Source organism: Enhydra lutris, unplaced genomic scaffold, assembly GCF_002288905.1.
Source record: "Enhydra lutris kenyoni isolate GAN:26980312 unplaced genomic scaffold, ASM228890v2 scaffoldscaffold38, whole genome shotgun sequence".
Taxonomy (NCBI): domain Eukaryota; kingdom Metazoa; phylum Chordata; class Mammalia; order Carnivora; family Mustelidae; genus Enhydra; species Enhydra lutris.
Window position 1 is genome coordinate 9,123,176 of NW_019154122.1, and position 17,503 is coordinate 9,140,678.

General features: G+C 49.2%; 1 protein-coding gene across 2 annotated transcripts in view; it reads right to left on the minus strand.

Moving 5' to 3' along the window:
* Positions 1–17,133, minus strand: part of LOC111154919 (transmembrane protein 51) — a 55,857-nt gene extending 38,724 nt beyond the window's left edge. The window contains exon 1 of one of the 2 annotated variants that reach the window (XM_022514875.1): positions 17,116–17,133. The gene's annotated coding sequence lies outside the window, so the exon portion shown is untranslated. Of the gene's footprint in view, positions 1–16,420; positions 16,852–17,115 lie in introns of those variants that run through there. The other variant, XM_022514874.1, reaches the window with a different exon arrangement.
* Positions 17,134–17,503: the final 370 nt, after the last annotated feature.

A 17,503-nucleotide genomic window follows, 5' to 3' on the forward strand; every position in this document is an offset into this window, starting at 1 on the left:
GAGCCTGTGAGAGAGTCAAGTTCTCGAGTCCCAACCCTCCAGACCTACTGGAGGAGAAATTTGGGGGGAGCTTCTAAGATGTTCCGAAACTTAAGAACCCCTCCTGTAAGGCTTTCAAAAGCCTTCCTCCGTTTCCGTCTGGGATGATGAAAAGATTCTGGAATGCTACCTGTGTAAAATACGTTGTATTATTAATGTAATTTTATGTCATATGAATTTCTGAGGCCTAACCTGTCTGTGAGCGCTGGCGTTTACTGGGACCCTGTGCTAAGGCTGCACAAGCTTAGCACCGTTTCCTCCTCACCCGCACCCTACAGAGATGGCATTAAAGTCTCTCTGTATAATCGATGTGGAATCCAAGTAGTCTGACTCAGAACATTTGAGGTATTTCCCTGTGCAGCAGGCAGAAACCAGACATCAGCCAGAGTGCCCCTTGGCTGACACTTTAAACATTTTCTATTTATTTGTCAGAGAGAGAGAGCACACAACTGGGGAGCAGCAGTCAGAGGGAGAAGCTGGCTCTCCACTGAGCAGAGAGCCTGATGCGGGACTCGATCCCAGTACCCTGGGATCATGACCTGAGCTGCAGGTAGGCACTTAACGACTGAGCCACCCAGGCGCCCCTAAATCTGAAGCTTTAATACAAAGTCATGCATGGTTCTCTATAGGAAATTTAGAAATGGTAAATATTCAAATTTCTAACTTCTTTGTATCCTTTTTAAAATGAAAAAAGCGCACCACCTTTATAATCTGCTTTTTTACATTAAGAGATTAGACTTGTCTTTCTGGGTCTCCCAAGGGCTCCATCGCCGCCATGTTTAACGGCCATGTGGCCTTCCCTGTGCAGACGTACCACAGTCTACTGTCCCGGCCTCGATGTCAGACATTTGAGTCATTTCCCTAAGAAGACACTTCAGTTGGGGGAAAAACGTTTTGGCCAGGGTGCTAAAACTTAGCAAAACCTCCTCTCTTTGCAATAAGCAGCACCATGGGGCAGTCAGCTCTGCAAACTTGATGTCTGTGGCGGGAAAACCCATGGGCCAGGCAGCAACATGGCTGACACACATGTATTTCAGGTGCAAACTGTTGGGGGGAAAGGCTTTCATTTTTATGTGCAGAAGATGAGGTAAAAATGTCCGTGAGGTTTACCCAGCTCAGTCCTTAGGAAGAAGAGTTTGATCCCGTGACAATGAAGTGCCGGTGTTCTCCAGAACGCCGTGTGTGCTCCCTACCTCCTGCTTTGGGTGACACACCGGGTAAATCCAGCTATAAGCCGGTGCTCTCAGTGCTCCCATTTCTCCCTATGATGCAATGGTTAAGAATACAGATTCCAGGGGCGCCTGGGTGGCTCAGGGGGTTAAGCCTCTGCCTTCAGCTCAGGTCATGATCCCAGGGTCCAGGGATCGAGCCCCACATCGGGCTCTCGGCTCAGCGGGGAGCCTGCTTCCCCCTTTCTCTCTGCCTGCCTCTCTGCCTACTTGTGATCTCTGTCAAATAAATAAATAAAAACTCTTAAAAAAAAAAAATAATATGATTCTGGAACTAGACTACCGGGCCTGAAAACCCATCTCTAGGGGCGTCTGGGTGGCCTAGATGGTTAAGCATCTGCCTTCAGCTCTGGCCATGATCCCAGAGTCCCAGGATCAAGTCCCACAACGGGCTCCCTGCTTGGTGGAGAGCCTGCTTCTCCCCCTCTCTCTACTATTCTCCTGCTTGTGCTCTCTTGCTCTCTGTGTCAAATAAATAAAATCTTAAAAAAACAAATAAATAAAACTTGTCTCTACAGCTAGTAGGTGGTGTTATTAGCTTACCAAGCCCTTGGAAACCAAGGGCTGAAGACGAAAGAAGCCTGGGTCCCTGAAGGACCCTGTAGAGCAAAGACCCCACCTTCCCCACCCAGCAGGGGACACTGTGACCTAACTGTCTCAAGCCCTTGAGATGTGGGGCTGTTTGCACAGTAGCTAGTGCACTCCTGCCTCAGTTTCCCCTGTCAGTGAACTGTTATGAGGATTGATGGGTTATGAGGACCGATGAGTTAATATAAGCAAAACACGGCATGCACTTAAACTAACACAGGCAATACCTTGGAAGGTCAGACCCTCTCTCCATCCAGCCAGCCAGACTCTGTCTTGTCCTCCAGAGCCACCCCGAAAACAAGGATGGGGGGGCTGGTTGTTGTGCACCCACCAAGCCATCAACAATACTGACCCCACGAAGGACATCTCCCCACACATTCATGACCTTCAGCACCAACCAGATATGGCTCTGGCTCCCAGGAATTTCCCTAAAATCTTTCCAAATGCTTTTCAGCCAGAAATCCTCTTGTCGGAAGCAAGTTTGTCTCCTCCTCTCTGTGAGACGTTCCCAGTGAATGGGTAACTCCATCCCGGGCAAGAGCCAACACACTTCCCCACAGGCAATGAGTCAGTAGAAACAGCGCGGGGCTGACAAGGTCGGTGAACGTCACGGCTGTTGGCTCAGCCGGGCACAGCTCCCCTAGCCCGGGACAACACTGTTCAATGGCTCCATCGGCTTCTGACCGCAATGGTGAGGACCAGTGATCCATAAATTCGGAAACGTCCCCCCGCTGATTACACATGTAACTGCTTTTCATCAATGAAAGTTTCCTTCTCTCATACCCACTCGCCATGCCTTTTTGTGTGAGCCACGTTTCTTCCTGTGTGTGTGTCTGTGTGTGTGTGTGTGTGTGTGTGTGTGTGTGTGTGTGCGCGCATAGACCCCTGGTGAAAGCTACTAATACCTCCACCAAAAAACGCAGAGATGGAAGTTTGCCATAAAATTTCAGGTGATTCATGGACCCTGATAAGAGTGATGACAAGGGGCACCTGGGTGGCTCAGTGGGTTAAGCTGCCTTCGACTCAGGTTGTGATCTCAGGGTCCTGGGATCGAGCCCCACATCAGGCTCTCTGCTCAGCAGGGAGCCTGCTTCCTCTTCTCTCTCTGCCTGCCTCTCTGCCTACTTGTGATCTTTCTCTGTCAAATAAATAAATAAAATCTTAAAAAAAAAAAAAAAGAGTGATGACGAGTTTAAAAAAGTACCCAACAATCTTAGAACGATCTAGAAAACAGTAACACTTGAACATCGCAAAGCGGTATTTCAGGGCTCCTCATCCACACAGAACATTTCTGGAAGCCTGTCCAAGAAACGGGGAGCCGTGGTTATCTCTGAGGAACGAGACTGGGGGTCTGAAATGAGATGCAGACTCCTGTTTTTTCCCTGGCTGTCCCTTTATACAGTGTGTGATTTTTCTTTTTTCTTTCTTTCTTTTTTTTTTTTAAACAGTGTGTGGTTTTAAGATTTTTTACCATGGGTAACATTTTTTTCTGATCAAACAAAAAGCGTTGAGAAAAAGTTATTTAAGTTAAGAACTAGACACAAGCCACTGTGACTGCCTTTCCTATGACACGGGGAAGGGGCAGATCAACCCACTCGGAAAAGGTCAACTTACTTACTTCCTGGCGGAGTAGGATCCCCATGGGGTGGGGAAAGGCAAAATGGCACTCAAGAGGGTGGGGGTGGGGTGACTCTGTCTCTCCTGGGTGATCAGCTCCAGTCACTAAGTCCCAAGCTAAGGCAGCGGGTGATTCCCATTTCATTAGGTCGGTACACAGCGTGGTGCTGGCAGTAGGAACTGGGAAGAACCTTCTTAGGGAAGTGCAGGGAGACTGCACTCAACCCAATTGACTTTGAGCCTGGTGGGGGGTGATGGAGACAGTAAATGCTAAAACAAAGCCTGAATGTAGAGGGAAGACATTCAGGGCAGGCTCCAGAGCCTGCGAGGCAAACCCTCTCCAAGTTCAAAGAGAATGGCTCTGTGTTTATCAGGTTGAAGCGAATGTCATTGCCCGTTCTGTGGGTCAAGGGGCAGCCCGCCACGGCTGCGCTGAGGACCACGTGAGGCCACTCGCGTGAAGCTCCTGTCCCTCTGGGTGGCACCCAGTAGGTGCTCAGCAAGCAGTGAATCCTCCCGCCCACCTACAAGCCAGGAGGTGGACCCTCACCAGATACGAGATCTATGGAGCGCTGGGAGGGTGTTGTCTTAGCTCAGGCTGCTATAACCACCACTACAGACCTTAATCAACAGACAGTGACTCCTCCCTGTTCTCCGACGCTGGAAGTCCAAGGTCAAGGTGCTGGTAGATCTCATGTCTGGTGAGGGTCCACCTCCTGGCTTGAAGATGGTGGCCTTCTGGCTGTGTCCTCCAGGAGCCTCTCCTGGGGGATCTCTTTCTCCTCCTCTCCCCTTAAGGGCGCTAATCCCATCGTGATAAACTCACTCTCACAACCTCATTTAAACCTAATTACTGGGGTGCCTGGGTGGCTCAGTCGTTAAGCATCTGCCTTGGGCTAAGGTCATGATCCCGGGGTCCTGGGATGGAGCTCCATGGCAAGCCTGCTTCTCCCTCTCCCACTCCCCCTGCTTGTGTTCCCTCTCTCGCTGTGTCTCTCTCTGTCAAATAAATAAATAAAAAATCTTAAAAAAAAAATAATAAACCTAATTATTGCCCAAGGCCCCACCTTCTAATACCATAACGCTGGGAGTTGGGCTTCAACATGCGAATTTGGGCGGGGCACAGAAACAGAGCCTGTAACAGATGGTTTTCCCAGGTGCAGACGAGAGCACTGCTGTATTCTCACCATGCTCCCTCTCAGCTTTTTAAGTCTGGAAAGGCAGAACCAGATGCTCAAAGCTAAAATTATAAAAGAACCACCTGGACTAGGGGCTAAAATCCGATGCAAGCCCCCTACAGCTCACAAGCATGTCACTTAGCAAACACTCTTGGGGGACCCACTACAACTCTGGGAGACTTAAAAAAAATTTTTTAAACATTTTTCTCTTATTATAAAAACAATGCTTCTTTATTAAGCAAACATTAATAAATCTAGATTAGCAGAAAGGAAATGAAAATCACCGATTACCCCACCATCCCTAACTACTGATAATATCTGTGATCGTGTTCAGACTTTCTTGTGTGTTCTATAAACAAACATACCTTTTCTTTTTTCTTTCTTTCTTTTTTTTTTTTTTTAAGATTTTATTTATTTATTTGATCGACAGAGATCATAAGTAGGCAGAGAGGCAGGCAGAGAGGGGGAGGGGAAGCAGGCTCCCCGCCAAGCGGAAAGCCTGATGCGGGGCTTGATCCCAGGACCCTAGGATCATGACCTGAGCTGAAAGCAGAGGCTTTAACCCCCTGAGCCACCCAGACACCCCCCCCCCCTTTTTTTTTTTTAACAAAAATGAGATCTCACTACAACATGGCTTGGTGACTTAACTTTTAAAATGTTGATATATAACAAACAATTCTGCACATCATCAGTATTCATCTAAACCATAACTTTCAGTGGCTGAAGAACATTCCATGGAGGCCTCATAATTTACCCAACTAACTAATCCTCTACTGCCAGACGCAGAATTGGTTTCTAATTTTATGGCTCTTTAAAAAAATAACAGTATTGAAACTAACTCCTTACACAATCGTGTGTCCTCTGGATAAATTCTTGGTATTGAGACTGCTGCGTTTTTTAATGCTTGGCCACACATTTCAGACTGTCCTCGTCCCACCCTGAGCTGGTGAAAGACTGGCATTGTTTCTTTCACTTAAAGTTTTGAAACATTCAAGACATTTAAAATTTCCTGTGTGAAAGGTGATACAGTTTTAAGTGTCATTTTCTTTAATATGATGGGGGTGAATGTTGGGGTTTTTTCCCCATGTGCTTATTGGCCAAAGGTATTTCTTCTTCTCCTTCTCCTCCCCGCCCCCCTCCTCTTCCTCCCTCCTTCTTTCTTGAACTCTGACCTGCTGTGCTTCCTGGTAGGATGTGATGACAACTGTACCATAGCACATATGACAGTGTCTTGCCATGAAAGTTAAAAACTCATCCAGTCATGAGGGGAGAAGCAAGTAAGACACTGGGTCCACCTCTTCAAAAACGTCAATGCCACGGAAGATCCAACAAGGTCGGGAGACTATCTTGGATTAAAGAAAATTAGAATCAACGGGCAGCCCAGGGGAGTAAGGCGTGCACTTGTAACGAGTGCCGGTGCTGAATGGAAGCGCTGAATCACTCTACCGTCCCCCTGAAACTACAATTCCACTCTAGGTTAACTACCTGAAATTTCAATAAAAACTTAAGAAAAAGAACATCAATGGGAGATCCCGATGTGGACCCTGATATTGTGGGGTCTCTCGAACAGGAGCAATAAATTAGATGATATCCGTGGAGCGTGGTTACATGTCTTGTTTGTCTCTTTTTCTTTTTCTTTTCTCCCCACAGGCTTGCTGGCCAGCAGCATCTCTTCTTTATTCCATTTTTTCCATCTGCTTGTTTTTGGTTTCATTTTGGTTTTTGTTTATTCCATTGCTTGAGGGTAGTTGACTTTTCCTTACTAACCGGAAAAGCTTGGTATGTGTTCAGAAAACAGCCCCTTGTCTGAAAAGTGTGTTGTAAATGTTGCTCTAATTTATGTGCTGTACTGAAGTGGTTTTTTTACTTTAATTTTAGGAGCCTAACCTATCAATCATTTTCAGTCATTTCTTTGATAATTTTACCTTTTACTGTCATCCTTTAAAACCTCCCTCCCACAAGGGGCTGTGGAACAGTGGAGAAGTCGAGCAGATGCCACTTTCAACCAAATGATCAAGGTCAGCATCACTAGTGAGTCATGTGGTCATATGTCAAGTAAATCCTGACGGGATGCAATGATAAGGATACTTCACCATTGTCACATTCTTTCCCCGAACCCCAAATCCCAGTCTAACCATGAGACAACATCAAACAAACCCAAAGTAAGGGGCATTCTAGAGAATACTGACCAGTACGCGTCAAAGCTTTCAAGGTCACACAACTGGGATAGACCTGGAGAGATGAAGACAGGACAACTGAAAGCCGTGCGGTGTCCTGAAATGGATCCCAGAGCAGAAACAACAACAAAACGAGCTGGTGACATCCAAATAAAGTCCGCCATCTTGTGAGTAATAACGTGAATTTCGCAGCCTTGTTACCTACGCCATGTTAGGTAAGATGCTAACACCAGGGGAAGCTGCGTCAAGGATATAGGAAAGCTATTATTTCTGCAACTTTTCTATAAATCTAAAATTATTCCAAAATAAATAGAATTTGGGTTTTTTTTTAAAGAGTTTTGTCTAGGACTGAGAATCGTTTAGGCAGAAAAGCAGAAGGAATAGAAAGAGAAGAACCATCACGGTTCATGGCTATGGGTGGGGTGTAGGAGGGAGATGGAGGTGGCAAGTGGTTCTGGTTCCTCACAACATATCCATTGGTTGGGGGGTGCGGTTGGGGCAGCAGCAATGGGTCTGGAAAGGTAAACGGAGTCTGAACTCTAAGGAGTCCAGTGTTTAGTAGGAGACTCTAGTCTTTAGAACTTTGAAGGCTAAGGGTTTTAGCTTAGGCTTGATCCTACATGCAGTTAAGGGATGGTAAAGATTTTCGTTCTGTGAATATATGATTATTGGTCACTTCACTTGTGTCCTAATTTACTGACTCCTCGCTGCGCCCCAATAAGGTGTCAGCTCCACGAGAGCAGGGACCATGTCTCTCTTATAGACGATGTCCCCCTAAAGCCCAGAACACCTGGCCTGCAGAAAGAACTCAATAAATATCGGTTGGATGAATGAGTCTCACTTCCCAAACGACTTTTAAGAAGTAATTGTATAAAGGTTTTTCTCATCCCACCATTCACATGTAGTATCAGCCCATGTCAATTAACCTCTTCTACAGCTCGGGGCCTTTCCCAGACTGTAGCTTCAGCCAGGTGCACCCTTCTCTGGTGCCTACCTTCTGATTTCAGCGTAGATTCAGCTTTCTGAAAGCCTGCCTTTGACACTCCATCCAGGTCTGGGAGAAATTTCCTCTTCCCTCTCCTGGCTTTTGTCGCCACTGTCAGCTGAATGGCGATGGCGCCTTTATATCCGGCTCCCTCGCTCCCCAAGACATAGAAGCCCACCCTCTAGTTCACCACGGGCACACAGAACATCCCAGTACATCTGTAAAAAGCCACAGCTTGCGGCAAGCCAAAGGCGACATCCCCTGCCACCATAGTAGAATTTGCACCCATCACTGCTTGAACACATTGACCCAAGGACAACTCCCATAAGTAATCGCTACCATCCAAACTCCAGTTAATGAAGACATAATATTTGGGATCCCAAAGTGTGAGCGTTTGTTTTTTAACCATACCCTCTCTTCCACCAAGTATCAACAAAGCATGCTTATAACCCTAACCAGCATGGGCACACTTCGGAGATATGGCAGGCTCGGTTCCAGGGCACTGGAATAACGTGAATATGGCAATAAAATGACTCAAATGACTTTTTCTGTTTCCCAGGGCATTGAAAATCATGTTCACGCTAGGCTGTAGTCTGTTAAGCGTGCAATAGCATTATGGCTAAAAAGAACAAGGTCCATACCGTAATTGAGAAATACATTATTACTAAAAGATGCTAACCATATTCTGAGCTTTCAACAAGTCATGATCACTGATCACAGACCACTCTACAAAATATAATAATAATGAAAATGAAAATGAAATATTGGGAGAATTACCAAAATGTGACATAGAGACAGGAAGTGAGCAGATACTGTTGGAAACATGGCACCAAGACACTTGCTGGATACAGGGTTGCCACAAATCTTCAATCTGTAATATATGTGGTCTCTATAGAGTGCAATGAAAACAGGTATCCCTGGGGCACCTGAGTGGCTCAGTGGGTTAAAGCCTCTACCTTCTGCTAGGGTCATGATCCCGGGGTCCTGGGATCGAGCCCCACATCGGGCTCTCTGCTCGGCAGGGAGCCTGCTTCCTCCTCTCTCTCTGCCTGCCTCTCTGCCTACTTGTGATCTCTGACTGTCAAATAAATAAATAAAATCTTAAAAAAAAAAAAGAAAAGAAATTAGGTATCCCTATACACACCCTGTAGGTGCAGGAAAAATGTAGACAAGGGTAAGGTAAGTAAATTCTCTCTCTCTCTTTCTCTCTCCCCCAGACCAGATGTGGAGAGGAAAAAGTGGCAAAGACATAAAATTCACCGAGAATTAGAGCCACCGGGTTCTATATCCTGCATCAAAGAAATACCAGAACCTTCTGGAAACATCCAGAATGTACATCGTATGAGGCCACAATCGTGTAAAAAAAAAAAAAGCTCACCTACCATGGCAAGTTCTCATCCTGGATCTGCCACAATCTGCTGGGTGACCTTGGGCCCATCACCTTTAGGACGCTTCCACTAGCAAAGCTCTGGGGCACATTAAGAAAAGAAGAAATGCCAAAATGGACTTACCAATCCTGCGATGGGTTTTAGATGCTGGCACAGAACAAATGAATGTTTTGTGCACCATGGCAATATAAACTGGGCCATTAGTGTGATAGTTATAGGCTTTATGATAAACACTAAATTCCTAGTGTACACAAACAGCACTGCCTGTGGGGGACTTGGGCTGCATGATGAATGTGTGTTTCAGGCCAACAGCTGTGTCTGATAATGACTTTGGCATGTCATTTGGAGAGGTGTCAGAGGTCTACACTTAGAGATGCTTGAGTGTGTGGCCGGAGAGCCCATCTGTCCTATACAGACTCTCTGTTCTCTGGCCTCTAAGAACTGAGGTGGTTGGACGAGCACTGGTTTCTAACCTGCTGTTTGGTATTGTTTTTAAAGCCACAGAATTTTCTTAAAGGAATCTTTCTCACCCCTGACATCTGGAACATTTGTAAAAAGAGCTTCCTTCCAGCTGGCCTTCCTCCCACCACTCAGCTCTGTCCCTGAGAACCCCTGATTGCTTCTGGGACCCATCCAAAGAATTCCAAGTTTCCCAGAATCACAGTATAGAAAGCAGTGGGCTGTTAACACCATATGCAAAAATCAACTCCCAATGGACTGAAGACTTGAATGTAGGACTTGAATCCACAAAACTCCTGGGAGGCAACAGAAGCGGTAAGCTCCTGGACATTGGTCTTGGTGATGTTTTTTTGGATCTGACTCCAAAGGCAAGGAAAACAAAAGCAAAAAAAAAAAAAAAAAAAAAAAAACCAACCAAACAACAAAAAAAAAACCCCCAATTGGGACTATATTAAACTAAAAAGCTTCTGTGCAGCAAAGAAAACCATCAACAAAATGAAAAGAAAACCTACAGAATGGGAGAAGACATTTGCAAATCATATATCTGATAAGGAGTTGATATGCAGAATATATAAAGAACTCACACAGTTCAGTAACAAAAGAAACCCACAAAGAATCTGATTAAAAAATAAGCAGATGATCTGAACAGAGATTTTTCCAAAGAAGACATCCAGACGGCCAGCAGACACATGAAAAGACGCTCAACATCACTCATCATCAAGGAAATGCAAATCAGAACCACAATGAGATACCCCCTCACCCCTGTCAGAATGGCTATCATCAAAAAGATAAGAAAAAACATGCGTTGGCAAGGATGTGGGAGAAAGGGAACCCTTGCGCACTTTTGGTGGGAATGTAAATTGGTGCAGCCACTATAGAAAAAAGTGTGGAGGTTCCTCAAAAACTTGAAAATAGAACTACTTTATGATCTAGCAGTTTCACTCCTGGGTATTGACACGAAGTAAACAAAAACACTAATTTGAAAACATACATGCACCCTTCTGTTCATTGCAGTGTTATCTACAACAGCCAAGACATGGAAACAACCCAAGTATACATCAACGGATGAGTGGGTAGAGAAGACATGATATAAATACTTATATATATAAATAAATACCGAGCCATAAGAAAGAATGAAAATCTTACCATTTGCAGCAACATGCATAGATCTAGAGGATTCATGCAAAGTGAAATAAATCAGACAGAAAGAGACAAATCATGCAGGATTTCAAAATATGTGGAATTTAGAAAACAAACGAAACAAACCCTAGACTCATGGATACAGACACCAGACTGGTGGTTGCTAGAGGGGAGAGGGCTTGTTGGGGGCAACATGGGTGAAGGGGATGAGGAAGTACAAACTTGCAGTTATAAAACAAAGAAGTCACGTGGATGTAACTTATAGCATGGGGAATATAGTTGATAACGTTGTATTAACTTTGTCAGGCAACAGGTGGTAACTAGACTTGCTGTGTTGATCATTTTGCAACAGATACAAATGTCAAATCACAATGCTGTCTACCTGAAACTCACATAATATTGTATGTGAACCGTACCTCATTTTATGCGTCTGATACTGACTTTGGCATGTCATTTGGAGAGGTGTCAGAGGTCTACACTTAGAGGTGCTTGAGTGTGTAGCGCTATCTACTGCGCTAACGAGGCACCCTGTACCTTATTTTAAAAAGAAACCCAATGAACTGGGGCAAGGACTGACCAAGGTTCTTACCATGCAGATGGAAATATATTTATCTGGTGACTCAGTGCATAGAGAGATATAGAGGTAATTGAGATGAAAGTTTTACTAAAGGATGCTTCTCACGACAGGAGATGCATTTTGTCTCTAGTCTGCTTTCTTCTACATCACTTTTTAAAAGCCAGTGGAAAACTACTTCACTGATTTTAAAACCCACTAAGTTGCTGCCCACAGTCTGTAGACATTGGCCTAAGGAATCCTCTGAGATCGCCTCGAGTATTGACAACTTATATGGCCTTAATGAAGCTGTGATACTGTTAGAACGTGAGAGATGACGCCAGGAGACCCTGTCCCAAAGGTGAAGTTACCAACCTGGGTTTCCTGAGTAGCCAGCAAATTCTCTGCTCAGGCTTGTCACTGAAATACTCACAGTCCAAGAGGCAAGACTCGGAGACGAGCAAGCCAAGTACATTACTGATTTTCCTAGGGATCCATACTTGCCATCCCAGTGCCTAATCCTGGGGGGATTCAGGACAAGGGGTGGTAAGGGGGAGTGGGAGCACTTGGCTGGGTTAAAAACCAACCAGCAAACAATCAGAGGAAACGAAGACTTCTCTTTCCCTCCTATACTCTTTCAATCACACCCATCTCACGGAGACGGCTAACCTCCTCCGTTTCTAAGAGGCTCACTGAGAATCGATCTTTGCTTCAGATAGTAAACACAGCCCTTTCCCAAACACCATGGCGGTGCAGAGACATGGCCCCCTGAAGCCCCACTCAGTCCATAATCTGCATAGCGTGCTAGGATTTTTGGTTGCTGGAGTGTTCTGACATAGCCACAGAAAGCTGGCTTCCTGAGAACCTTCCAGCCATCAGAGGGCACAAGCGCATGAGATTGACAGGTTAGAACCAGTGCGCTGTCACACAAGGGAAAATACACGTTATGACGATGAACCAGATATTAAACAGCAGCAGAGCAAGCAAGCAAACAAAAAATCTGCCTTAAACACCTAACTATCAGCAGTGGTGGCTAGCATATTGTGATGGGTTCCTCCCAGGTTTTCTACATCGAGCAGGTACTGCCTTTGTAATCGGGGGTGAAAACATTAAACACCCACCCATTCCCAGGTGCATTGTCAAGTATGCTTAGAAGAACAGCAGACAAGGTTGGTTAATCACTAGCTTTCTCCCTGGCATTCATACCAGTCTGATCAGACAGGATCTGAAAATGTCAGGATATATACGCCTTGACGTGCACCCCTCATCTTCCGGGTCCTTCAGCACTTGCCAGGGGGTGTGTGGAAAGAGGGTTCTGAGGGGCTCTCCTCTGGTTTTATTGTTTTGGTTTATTTTCTTTTTTCTTTTTTTTTTTTTAAAGATTTTATTTATTTATTTGACAGACAGAGATCACAAGTAGGCAGAGAGAGAGGAAGGGAAGCAGGCTCCCCGCTGAGCAGAGAGCCCGATGCGGGACTTGATCCCAGGACCCTGGGATCATGACCTGAGCCGAAGGCAGCGGCTTAACCCACTGAGCCACCTAGGCACCCTGTTTTGGTTTATTTTCAAGAACCACCCCTGAAATCAGAAAATGGGGTCTAGTCCTAGCTCTGAACTCAGACGAGTGCTTTCCCTTCCCTGAGCCTCGGTTTCCCCATTTGTAAAATAAGCAGATTAGATATTTTGATGGCTAAGTTTCCCTCTGGTTCCGAAACTCGAAGAGCTGAAAAGACCAGCGTTCAAGTTTTAACGGCTGCTAGGTCTGATTAATCTAGGGCAAGAGAGAATAAGAGAGTGTTGGCAGCTTAGCCCAAGTAAACAACACTGGATAGAAGGCAGGGCCAACCAGCCTCGGGAGGTAAGGGTTGGGGCGGAGGGGAGGGAGGAGTCTAGAATCAGTCTTGAGCCACAGCTAGTGGGGGAGAGCTCCGCAGAGACTCTCAGGGGGCTGCCTCTGGCGAGTGCCTTGGGCAGTCTGGCGTGAAGCAGGGAAAACCTGTTTCTTTGGGGAGCCAGAGCTCCCCGGAGAGGCAGCCGGTGTACCAAGGGCTCAATCCAAGGGGAGAAGAACAATGTTGCCAGGCTAAGCTGGGCCACCTGTCCAGGCTGGGGAGAAACAAGACTCTATGAAGCGGCCAGCAGGGCAGAGATCCTGAGAAACCACCAAACCTGTACTAAACTGGGTTCTAAAACGAGTCCCTGACCTGAATGTGGCCAGGTCTCCTGGGAGAACACAGAGCAGTCGGGGACGGGGGGCCAGTCCCAGTTCTGCTGCTGACTTGCTGTGTGCTCTTCCCCTATCTGAGTTTTATTTGTCAAATGAGAGTGGTCCCCTCCACCCAAGACATTCTGGGGTCCTCCTGTGGCTGGCGAAAGACAGAGGGGGGTCTCCTTCCAAGCAAAGGGAGACTTCCAACACAGAGAATAGTCTTAGAGAGCTATCAGTTGCAAGAAAGGCCCATCCAAGCTTCCAAACAAAGTGAAAGCAAAAGCCAGGAGCCAGAAGCAGACCCCTTGCCACATCCCCAACAGAAGACTTCTGAGCTTCTGGAACTTTCCCAGCACTTCGGACTCTGCTCAGTCCCTTGAATTCCACCTTAATTTGGAACGGGGAAAAGAGAAGCCCAGAGCCAAAGACCCTCTTCCAGCCCTAGGGTCCTGAGGGGTTTACTGCCAACCCCACGGAGGGAGAGAACATTTACCAGAATGGTGACCCAGGAAAACAGGAGCCCTAAAGGAGGCAGGTTGCCCAGGAGATGGGCTGCTGGCTCTGTGTCCAGCTTTGCCATTCCTCACACAGAAACTCCTAGGTTTTGTGCCTTCTGGAGTCAGGGAGCAGGAAAGCCAGAGCTGGAGGGGCTTGGGCCCAGCCAAGTTCCCAGGCATTTGCCCGCGCTCTCTGTCGGAAGACAGGCTGGCAGTTTGGGCCTCACACCAAATCCACAAACCTCACCCTTGAGCAATGGTCACGTGTGAAGACCACATGGTAATCTCTGCCTCCTGCACGGGGCTCCACTCCAGCCTCCCCCCGCCATTTCATTCCCACTGCCACCGGCCCGCCGACCAGCCTCCTCTCTCCCAGCAGCCTTCCCCGAAGTCTCATCTGACGTCCACATAGACAGAATTATCTTCCTCACATACCAACAGGATCAAATGACTCCCCTCCTTAAAGAACTTGAATGGAATCTGTGTCTTTGTCTTTCTTGTTCAATGATCCATCCTGAGCACCTAGAACAGTGCCAGGCCCTTGGAAGGCACTCAGTCAACATCTGTTGAATGGCTCCCAGACATCCACATGATAAAGTCCCACGTGACCAGCCCCCATTCCAGACCCTCCATTTCCTTTACTTTCCCCACCTTCCCACAAACCCATCTGCCACTGCCTGAGCACACTCCCTGCCAGGCCCACCACACTCCGGGTTGTGTACCTTTGTACCTCCGTGCCTTTGCTTGTGCTGTTCCATCAGCCCAGACACCCTTCCTCCCCCTCCACGAGGGGCTCCAATACACTGCTGCATATTCCAATATCCTTTTCCTGGCGGGATCTCCTGGCACACCTCAGCCTGAGTTATCTTCTCTCTCCTGTTCTCCCCGAAGCCCTGTAACAGAGCTTCCTGCTAGGCATGAAAGTCCCACCGAGATTATCACTCCCATCCTACAGAGGAAGAAACTGGAGGCTCAGTGAGGCGGGTCACGAAGCCAGCCAGTGCTGGGGCCTGACTGTATCACCACCTCTGAGCAACACTTGTCCTAGACCATGCAAGAGGCTGGGAGCTCTTGAGGTCCTAAGGCCCTGTATCCCTGGGGCAGGCCTGGCTCTGCTTGATGCCCAGGAGGCCCTAATCATCCAACCACCCCGAGAACAGATGCGCCACCAGCCTCCTCCCCTCCCTCTCTTTTGCCTTTTGTCCCAGTCTGGGCAGTACCTCTGGCAAGCTGCGGAGGGAAGCATGTGGAGGGAAAGGGGCTCCTTCCCAATTCCATTCGTTCCTATTAACTTAGGACAAGATCCTTGTGTGACAAGTCTCCAAAGTGTGAAAGCCGCTCACAGGTCCCAGAGGCGATCTTCCACTAGAGAAGCCATACTCGAAGACCACCACCACGTCGATCAAAAGCCAAAAGCCAGCACCAGAGGGAAACCCCTCTCCAGCCCCTAGGGCTCCGGCCCCGCCCACCCAGGCTCCGCCCGCTGCGCTCCAGCTGTGCGGGAGTTCCCGGCTCCCCAACCACCCGCACTGCTAGCAGGGATCTGGCCCGGGCCACACAAGCTGCTACCGGCCAGGGAGGGCCCAGGCAGGGCTGGGGAACCGTACGGACATCCAGGTTTCCTGTTTCCCCCACGCCCTGGTTAGGAAAACTTACTTTCTGTAAGTGACCATCCCTTGCAATTTGGCACTCCCAGGCCACACGCCTCCCATTGGGACGCAGACAGGAGATCTGAAACGGATTTCAAGCTCTGGCGATGGGCTCGGCACGAGCGCCCCACCTCATCCCAGGCGGTTATCACGCCTATTTCACAGGGAAGAAACTGTGTCTCCCTACTTTGCTCACGCCCGATTTCTTACCGTTTTTTGTTTGTTTGTTGTTTTCTTTTTGCCTCTGGCACGTTAAACATACACTCGAATCTAAATTCCCCAAAGCCTCGGTTTCCAGAAAAGAGTTAGGGTTGGGGGACGAGGGATCGACTGGGCAGCGCCAGGGTGGTTTCCGGGGACTTACTGGGAAGTTCTGCTCCAGGCACGGGTGGAAGGTGCCTCTCGCTCGAGGCCAAGGGTTCGAAACCCGCCTGGCGAATGGCACCTGACCTCGCCAACAGAGGGCCCCGGAGACTGGCTGCCTTCCCCGCGCCGAGGTCAGCGCGCTGCCGTGGAGGCGGGGTGTCCCGCACTGGCGGGGCGCGGCTCTAGTGGGTGCGGGTTCAGAGTCCTCCCGGCGGCGGACCCGGGACAGGAAGCTCCCAGACGGGCGGACAAACAGACCCCGACAGCCCTCGACTCCCTCCCCCGCCCTGCCAACAGTCACTCCGCGGGACGCCGCGGGGCGGAGGGCGCGGCGGCGCAGACTCACCCGGGCGGCTGCGGGTCCAGCTCCGTCACGGTCGGGCGGCCGGGGACCGGGGACTCCACGACCCGGTACCCCACCCCCCCACCCCGGGCTGCCTCCTTCGGGGCGCTGTGATCCCAGGGCCGGAGGTTCGGGGTGGGGGTCTCGGTCGAAGGAGGCGGCGGCGGAGAAGGCTCACCGCCCGCTCTGGGACCGGGATGGGGACGCAGGAAGCTCTGGCTCGGAGCGCCGGCGTGCAGGAGGGAGGGATGGCGAGAGACAGAGGGCGGCGCCGGCCAGGAGCGGCCTCCAGCCCGGAGAGGCGCCGCCCACCAGTCGACCCTCCCTCGGCGAGCTCAGCGCCACCCCCAGGACTGGGGCGCGGACCCGAGCTGCGGACGGAAGGAACCCGCTCTCTCTTGTCGGATTAGCGGGTGGGGGGATGCTGGGCCAAGCCCTCGCCCGACCCCCGCCACTCCGAGTTGGCTAAGCAGGGATGGGGGAATGGAACAGAGCCGAGACATCCCCACCTCCGGGCCGCGGAGTTGGATGTGGCGGTGGAATAGGGGACGGCGACTCGGCCCAGGAGTCCAGGTTACTTAAATGTTAAGTTGAGCTGGGAGACCGTCCCTCCCTCCCCATACCTCAACTCTGGCGCGAGTGTGCAGGTACAGCACTGCGGACACAGCTGCCGCGCCTTTACCTGGCGGTGCGCTCACCTGGCGGAGCGGTGCGCCGGCCTCTCACCCCACTTCCTGGGGAGGCCACCGCCTCCCCCCTCACCCTTGGGCGCGTTTGGGGCGCTGGGACCCGCCTGCACCGCCCAGGGCTGGTGGTTTGCGAGGTGACTGATGGGTGGAGGTAGGAAAGGAGGAAGCAGGTTTTTTTTTTTTTTTTTTTTTTTTTTAAGCGAGTCTGCTCCTGCCCTCAGCCGGGCGCCCCACCCCCACCCCTCGGTCCCTCCCCGGTCCCCTGAGCGCCCCCTGTGGATTCCCGGTCGTACCGCCCGGGTGGAGCCCATTTCGGGGGCCCGCGCGCCTCGGGATGCGGACGCCCTGTCCAGAGAATCCTGCCTACTGGGTGCTTTCATTCCCAGCTTTCCGGAGA